General features: G+C 36.0%; 1 long non-coding RNA gene across 1 annotated transcript; it reads right to left on the reverse strand.

The window, feature by feature from the left end:
- Positions 1-3,495: 3,495 nt before the first annotated feature.
- On the reverse strand, positions 3,496-4,570 carry LOC145823601 (uncharacterized). The gene is made up of 2 exons (XR_014365867.1): positions 4,154-4,570; positions 3,496-4,050 (listed from the first exon to the last, which is right to left on the reverse strand). It is a non-coding gene; the product is annotated as an uncharacterized LOC145823601 (long non-coding RNA).
- Positions 4,571-8,040: the final 3,470 nt, after the last annotated feature.

Below are 8,040 nucleotides of genomic sequence, written 5' to 3' on the forward strand. Positions count from 1 at the left end.
CCTGAATACTTCCAGAATTTCTTTTGTGATAGAAATATATTTTGAGAGAGATCGTTTTTGTAAGAGAGTTTATTTTTGAGAGAGTACTTCTAGTGAGGATTTTTTTGTATCTCTCATTCACTTTGATGATGCATTAGTCTCTATGAATTTCAAGATAATTATCAAGCCTTTTGTATAAGTTCTTCACATCTTCCAAAAGTAAACCTTCTTGGTGTGATCCAAGATTGTATTTGGTGAGCTTTGGTGTGGATTCCAAAGCTGTTCATCGTGTGGATTCAACAAAGCAAATATCCAGTGGAGATTGCGGAGGTACTTATAGATTGAGCAAAGACGTGTGCCAGTAAGTGGACTTGTGTTGCCTAGATTGGCCTTTGTAAGATATCTCTTGTACTACCTTTCTTGCATAGTAGATTATTCGTCTGACTGAAGGCCCGTAGTTTTTATCACAAGTTGTTGTGGATTCCAATTGTGATTTTCCACGTTAAAAAAATCTTTTGTATCGTGGATTGATCTTCTCCTCTCTTTATATTGATCATGGTTGCATATTTTTATTTGGATTGCCTATATCAATAATCACGTTAATCGGGGACACATCTACATTTTCTAAAAGAGTTTTCCGCAACAAATCTAGATTTTTCAACCTCTACCTTAATTCCAACCATACCCCTCATCTTTTGACCACCATCTTTTCTTCTCCTATCTTTCTACCACCGTCGGTAGTCCCTATAGCGATCCCGATTTTGACTCGACCTTTGTTATATTCTGGACTCAGGTTTTATGGTTTAATATTGTTATCCATGTATTGTTTTCCCTCATTTGTCTTTGAATTGGAGTTTTGGATTGGGCAGGTTTAGGATGGGTTGGTTGCTAGTTGTTCAAGTTGTTGCCCAGAAATTTACTTCTTCGCTCGAGCGAGGCTTCTTGCGCTCTAGCGAACTTTGTGAGCTCCCAGCATTTTTGCAGGCTTGCAGAGATTCTAGAAGGGTGATGTTCTTCGCTCGAGCGACGGTATGCGTCTGTAAAGTTTTTGAAAGTATGTATTCTGTGCTCGAGCGACTCTTCTTGCGCTCCAGCGAGGTCACTTATTGTATCTAGTCGCTTGAGCGGCAATTCCTTCGCTCGAGCGAGCCTCGCGTATATCAGTTCACAGCAACACTTTCTTCTTCATTTTTTTTGACCCCTTTTCAATCAAAAACCCTAGATCGGCTCTTTCTCTCTCTAAAAACTGACTTCTCTCTAAAAATCCCTTAGGAGCTAAGGGTCTCTCTACTCTACTCCCTTTGAGAAAAAAGTGGAGTACCTCAAGGGCTACCATTACATCCGAATAGAGTTTGATTTCATCATTTTTGAAGTTCCTCTTCTTCTTCTTTGGGCTTCTACACTTGAGGTAGAGATATTTTACACTTTGTTATGATCATTAACCTTGTTATTTGTTGTTATGTATAAATGGTGAAATTTGGGATGTTTGGAGAAAACCTAGGGTTTGGATTCAAATTGAAAAGAATGATTTCTATGTTGTATTCTATAAATGAATATGGGTTTTTGAATATGAGGTTGTCTTGGATTAGAATGGTGGATTTTAACTTTTGGATTGATATTTGGAAAAATGGAAAAATTGCCCTAATATATGTTAAATAGTTATTTTGTATAAATAATGAAATTGGTATGAGAAATGTGAAATTTGGAGAATGTGTGAATGGATGGTGTAGTTGGATTTGTTAAATCACTCACCTATGAAATTTGATGAGTTATCGATTATAAAGATTGTATATTTATTTAGAAAAAACTGTATTGGGCCATCGGTGGAGAATAGCTATGATTGTTGTAGAAATTGCATTAAGATTAGGTGAATTGAAACTAATCATTTAATTATGTCATTGAACATGACGGTGTGTTAAGGCATTAAATATGTATAATTGATAGTCATTGAATATGACGGTACTTTAAGTACATTGTATATGTATAATGTTTTGAGAGAAGAAAGGGAATGTACTCCATGTTTTGGAAGGATATAGGAGATGGACTCTATTGAAACTAAGTTAGTCAGAGTGTACCGGGTGAAAGTCCCGAAATCATTTATATACATGGGTGCCAATCCCGCGGACGAAATTTCCGTAAAATGGCAAGTCTAAAGTGCTTGTGTAATAGTTATGTAAAATGAAAACCACTGAATTGTAATCTCGGTTGGGTTATTTGGAAAACTATACACTTGGCATGTGAATTGAAATGAAACTAATTAACTTGGAATGAATAAATGAAAATGGATTGGGATGTGAGTATCAGTACTGAATGGTCATGGGAAGATTATACGTTGGTCATAAATGTTGAATGTTAGCTGATACTTATATTTTAGTTAAATCTCATATATTGTGATAGACTGTTTCTATTAGGCTTTGGCTCACCCTACTAGGGAAACCATTTTTAGGTACCGGTGACATACTTCCTCCAAGGACGTAGCTTGAGAGGGCTTAGGAACTGGAGACTCTATTTTGTTATTTTATGTTTAAATGTTTATTTAAGCCGAGGGCTTTATATGTATAGAGCTTATTACTACCTTTTTGTTGTACGCAAGCAATGTCTTGGAAAGATGTAAGCTCGTAGGATATTTATTTTGTTGTTAACTGGTGTTACATATTATAGATTCAGGATGAATATTTGTGAATGTATATTGCATGTATTATCTTTTGGTAATACAAACTCTGATACATGAAAGTATATTAATTCTATTATAATCATTTCTCTTATGAGTTGGATTATTTGTATTATTTTGAGGGTGTTACAGTCCCACCCATCCGACGACTTCCCTATAACAACCTCCTCTTTACCCTACCCTTACCTTCCGACGACTTCCTAGTACCTCCTCCACTAGTGACCACCCTTCCACGTCTGACCACTGCATTTTTTTTCCAGATCTAACTTCTTCTCTCCTCTCTCTCTCTCTCTCTCTCTCTCCTTCTAGTACTATTGCTTCTTCTTCGTTAAGTAGCATCGTCGCCTGCCACGAAGATCGAACATTATTTGATTTATGATTAAAGATCGAACAATGAGAGATTTCGATTTTTGGATTTTGGGTGAATTACCACGAATGGTGTTAAGTATGAGATCAAAAGAAGATGAACTTGAGTTCAAACACTTGGAGGTCTAGGAGTAGAGAAACGTACGGTTCCTCCATTTTCGCTACCAAAGAGAGACGCGCCACCTATAACAATTGTAACAACCACCCATTTGCCTCTTGCTATCAAACAACCATTAAGCTAGTGGAGGCAAAATCAACAGAGATGGAAGGAGAGTTCGTTAGCGACAGTGGTTGTGGTTGTGGTTGTAGTTGTTGCCGGTGGAGATGGTGGGGAAAAGGTTGTTGGGCTAGAAATTAAGGCTAGGATTTGAAAAATTAAGATTAGAGGGTTGGGAATGAGGATAGAAGTGAAATTTTATGTTTAAGACAATATTAGAATTAAAAAATAAATAAAAGAGAGAAGGTCCTAAAAAAAAAGGTAAGGATAAATAGCAACCCTCTATATTAGACATTTATGTTTCTTAAAAATTACATCTTCATCCCTATGGTTTCCAACATTACAACTTTTTCCCCCTTATGTTAGTCAACCACACAGTCAAGTAACAAATTGTGCCGATGGTCAACCATTTGCCACCTCACTCCTACTACAAACCATACTCCCTCTCTCATCCTTGGTGATTGATATGGCTCTCAACCCTCACAAAACCCAGTCAAAGCTCAAACATTCCTCCTGTTTTGCTAAAACAATGACGGCACACAATTCAGCACACCCCCAACTATTATGTCACTGCCCCACCTTTATTATTCACCCCAATGAAGCCAAACGGTTCACAACCAATGCATATTAGGTAAGTAAGAGAATGACAGACAGCGGGTGTAGGAGGGAGATGGGACAAATGGGGAGGTATTGAGCTGGTAGGGGTGAGATGAGCTGTTGCACAGCAGTTCACTTGCATATTGCACAGTTGGTAAGCAACTTGAGCAGGCTACAAGCCTCAGCACAGAGGGTTCCCCACTGAGAGGTGGTGCTGGACCTGTCGCGTGAGTTAAGCGCCAAGCGTATCCATAAAAATAAAAAATAAAAATAAATAAAGGGTAACAAGAATAATAGGGCCAAAATCATTAAAGAGACCATACCTAAAAAATCATGTGCATGTCTAACTCTCTCCATTAATCGTAGGAACAAAAAGTAGAAGGGGCAGATAGAACAACCACCAAACAAACAAAACATAAGTCTCAAAGGCACATGCCAGTCAGCCTATCAAGATCCTAGTGAGAGTCAAATGGCTGTATCAGAACATAAGGTGTGTCTTGTGTGGGAACTTGGAGCTGTTAAAGAGTTCAATTTCTAAGAAACCAACTCCACATTATCAAAACAAGTATACAACAAACAGAGAGACGATCAAGTTTAACACAAGTGTTCATGTATTATATATAGATACGAATGCATTTGTTTGCAAAAGGTTATTACATCAACAACATAAAGGCAAATACTACTAGCTGACAGCACCAATTACGCCATTCATCTTCAGTAAGCAACACCTTAACCCTGCCTTACGCTTCATGTACTTGTAATCCATAACAATATAATATGCCACACCTGAACCCCAAAAAAAAGCAAAAGAGCATGTGGTCAGTTACCAATCTAGAAAGGTTTTTAAGCTTGAAAGCCAAAAGATCTCTCAAAATAAAATGCAAATTTTACAATTACAATTACCGAGTGTTCAATATATAAATTAAAACAAATTTACGGCATAATAAGCCTTTAAAGCAGAGTGTAAAACCTGCTTTGTTTGTCAACCTTAACATTAAGGTCTCAAGATCCCTCACCATGCAAATTTTGCAATTACAATTACCAGTGTTAATATATAAACTAAAACAAATTTACGGCATAATAAGCCTTTAAAGCATAGTGTAAAACCTGCTTTGTTTGTCAACCTTAACATTAAGGTCTCAAGTTCCCTCACCATCTTCCCAACCACCCACAGGCTATGTTACAAGTACACGGGTGCGGGTATCAGGTGTAGGTGCGTATTTAGGAGTCAGACACTTCAAAATAAAAAATTGAGGAGACGTGGATATGGATCCAAATTGGATATAGATACGGAGATACGTTAAATAGTTATTTTTCAAATATATTTATTACATGAAGATGAGTTTAAAAAAAAGTGAGGAAATAATAGATCTGTTAAAAAAGAAAAAAAGAAATAACAAATAAAAATTATATTAGGCATAAAATAAATTATATTATAAACCCAAACCAAACCAAGCCTTGTCTTAAGCCCCATCAAATGAGATTGACTATATGAATCTTTTTTCTCCATTCGACTCTATCCAAGACCATATCGTTAGTCAAATTAAAGAGATTCATATCTCTGTTTACTACACTAGTCCACGTCAATCTAAGCCTTCCCCTTCCCTTAACACTTCCATCTACCATCACTGTATCGCATCTTTTCACTACTGCCTCTGTTGGTTTCCGTTGTATATGACCAAACAATCTCAATCTATTCTCACTCAACTTATCTTCTATTGGTACTGCTCGTACCCATTCTCGAATATACTAATTCCACCTTAGCATCCTCATCTCCGCAATACTCATCTTATCTACATGTTGTTTCTTAGTTGCCTAACATTCCGTCCCATACAATATCGCTGATCTAATAATCGTTTTATAAAACTTTCTTTTTAGTCTAGTGGGTACTCATTTATCGTATAGTATCCCAGATGCATTCCTTCACTTAAGCCTATCCGTCTTAATTCTATGAACCATATCTGCCTTTGATAAAATAAATAATTTTCTATTTTAGGCATAAAAATTATATTATTTATGACATATTATATATGATAAATTATATTAAAAAGAAGAGAGAGACAGGGGTGAAGTGGATCAATGAGAGAAGAAAACAAAGATAAGGGAGAGACGAAGTCGATCGAAACAGAGAGGAGAGAGATGAAGACGATTGAGTGAGAAGAAGATTGAAGCCCTAATTACAAGATCGAAGCCCTAATCGTAGGTATACCATCTTTCTTATTACTTCTGTATGTCGTATCTATTTCTTCTATGCCGTATCCCGGCCGAATTCCATACCTGTACCCATGTTGTGTTGTGTCGTGTCGACACGGATACTTCTCCAAAACAAAAGAGTTCGTGTAACATAGCCCATGGGCGCCACACAAGAAAATCACGACCAACTACACCAACTTGAATCAAACAATGGGTGATTATCTATGATGCACAGACACGACACGGACAAGTGGACACGCAAATTTTCAAAAAATCTGGGACATGGCACTCTGGGGACATACTCAATATATATAATTTTATTTATTTATTATATGTAAAATTAAAAACATATATTATTTATTTATTTACTTTAGCATCAAATTTCATTCACAAATAATTATTTTTTATAAATAAAAATAATTTATTTCAAATCAATCCAAAAGATCCAAAAAAAATATAAAAAAGAAAAACAGGGAAAAAAAAAAAATAACAAAGATAGAGATAAGAGGGTGTGACAGAAAGTTGGAGAACACACAAAGATCAATCGAGAGAGAGAGAATCAAACATAGAGAAACCGAAAGAGAGTCGAACACACATAGCGAGCGAGAGAGCGAGAGAGAGAGAGAAGAATCGACGAAAGAAGAAGAAAAGCGTAGAAGAAAAGAATGACGAAGAAAAATGAAGAAAAGAACATACCTCAGATCTAGGGCTTCAACAAGTACTTCTTCACCCTTTCTCTCTCTATCTCTCTATCTATGGGTTAGGGTTTCTCTCTTGGTCTCCAATGTGTCCATAACGTGTCCAACAATGTCGCAAGTGTGTCCGGCTGGAGAAATTCAAAAAAAAAAGGAAGAAGGGGGAGGGGGGAGGACACGCCATGTAGAGTGTCCGACACGTCGGATACCCGTACGTTGCCTTCGGAGAGGTGTTCGTGCTTCTTAGGTGATTATAGTATACACAATCAGATAAATATATTGCTTCACAAAGCATAGAATTTAAACTAACAAATAGAAGTTGGCAAAGAGCAAAACAAGTCCATACAGTTCAAAACTTTTTCCCTCCCAAAAGATGCAACTTGTGGTTACTAAAGAATATAGTCAAAACAATTATATGGTTGATAAGCAAAATTACACTCTTTACGACTATGGGCACCCCCATAAACTAAGAAAAACACGGTTCCGCCTATATTACCCTGCCAATATATCCGAACAGTTGAATGTGTCACCTGAATTCCAATCTATCCATGCACTAGAAATAGTTAGGTACATCTATAATTATTATAATCATGTCGTTTTGAATGCATAGATGTTGCGTTCCACTCTAGAGTGAACTTGCACTTCACAAGAAGCATGATAAAACAATAATGCACATGTCATGGTTTAATAACCAAGTTTTGGTCTTATTCCTCTTGCAGTAAGGAAATGATTCATAGGTTGTATTAATGGCTACGTTACACGGACTCTTTATTTTCTGAGAGGTACCTGTGTTGACACAACACGGGTACGAGATACGACTAAATACAAATGGGTACGCTACTTTTCGTGGTTTGAATAAGAGGAGGGTCAGAGAGAGAGAGACGCACTAGGGGGAAAATCGCACAAGAATCGCGAATCTAATGAGATAGAAATGCGAACAATCCACGAACGAAGCTCGCTCTCTCTCTCTCTCTCTCTCTGAGTCTAATTCATTTATTATATAATATTTTATTTAGAAATAATGTATTTTAAACAATATCAATCCATTACTTTTATTGGTCTATGTGTTTTATAGATTTAATAATATCACTTCATTAATTTTTTGGTAGTTTAATGATAAAGGCTTATTATTTTTTAGTATCAATAAGAATAAATTAAAATGTTCTTACAATATTTAAATTTATTACTTCATTTTGTTTTTTATGTTTAGAATGAATTTTTATCTGCTATTCATTTTAAAAAATATATTTTTTATATCGTATTTAATTAATTAAATATTATATAAAAATTTAAAATTTAAAACTCAATTATAACATATATGT

The sequence above is a fragment of the Camellia sinensis genome, chromosome 1 (genome assembly GCF_055761805.1).
Source record: "Camellia sinensis isolate YWXY chromosome 1, ASM5576180v1, whole genome shotgun sequence".
Classification (NCBI taxonomy): Eukaryota; Viridiplantae; Streptophyta; class Magnoliopsida; order Ericales; family Theaceae; genus Camellia; species Camellia sinensis.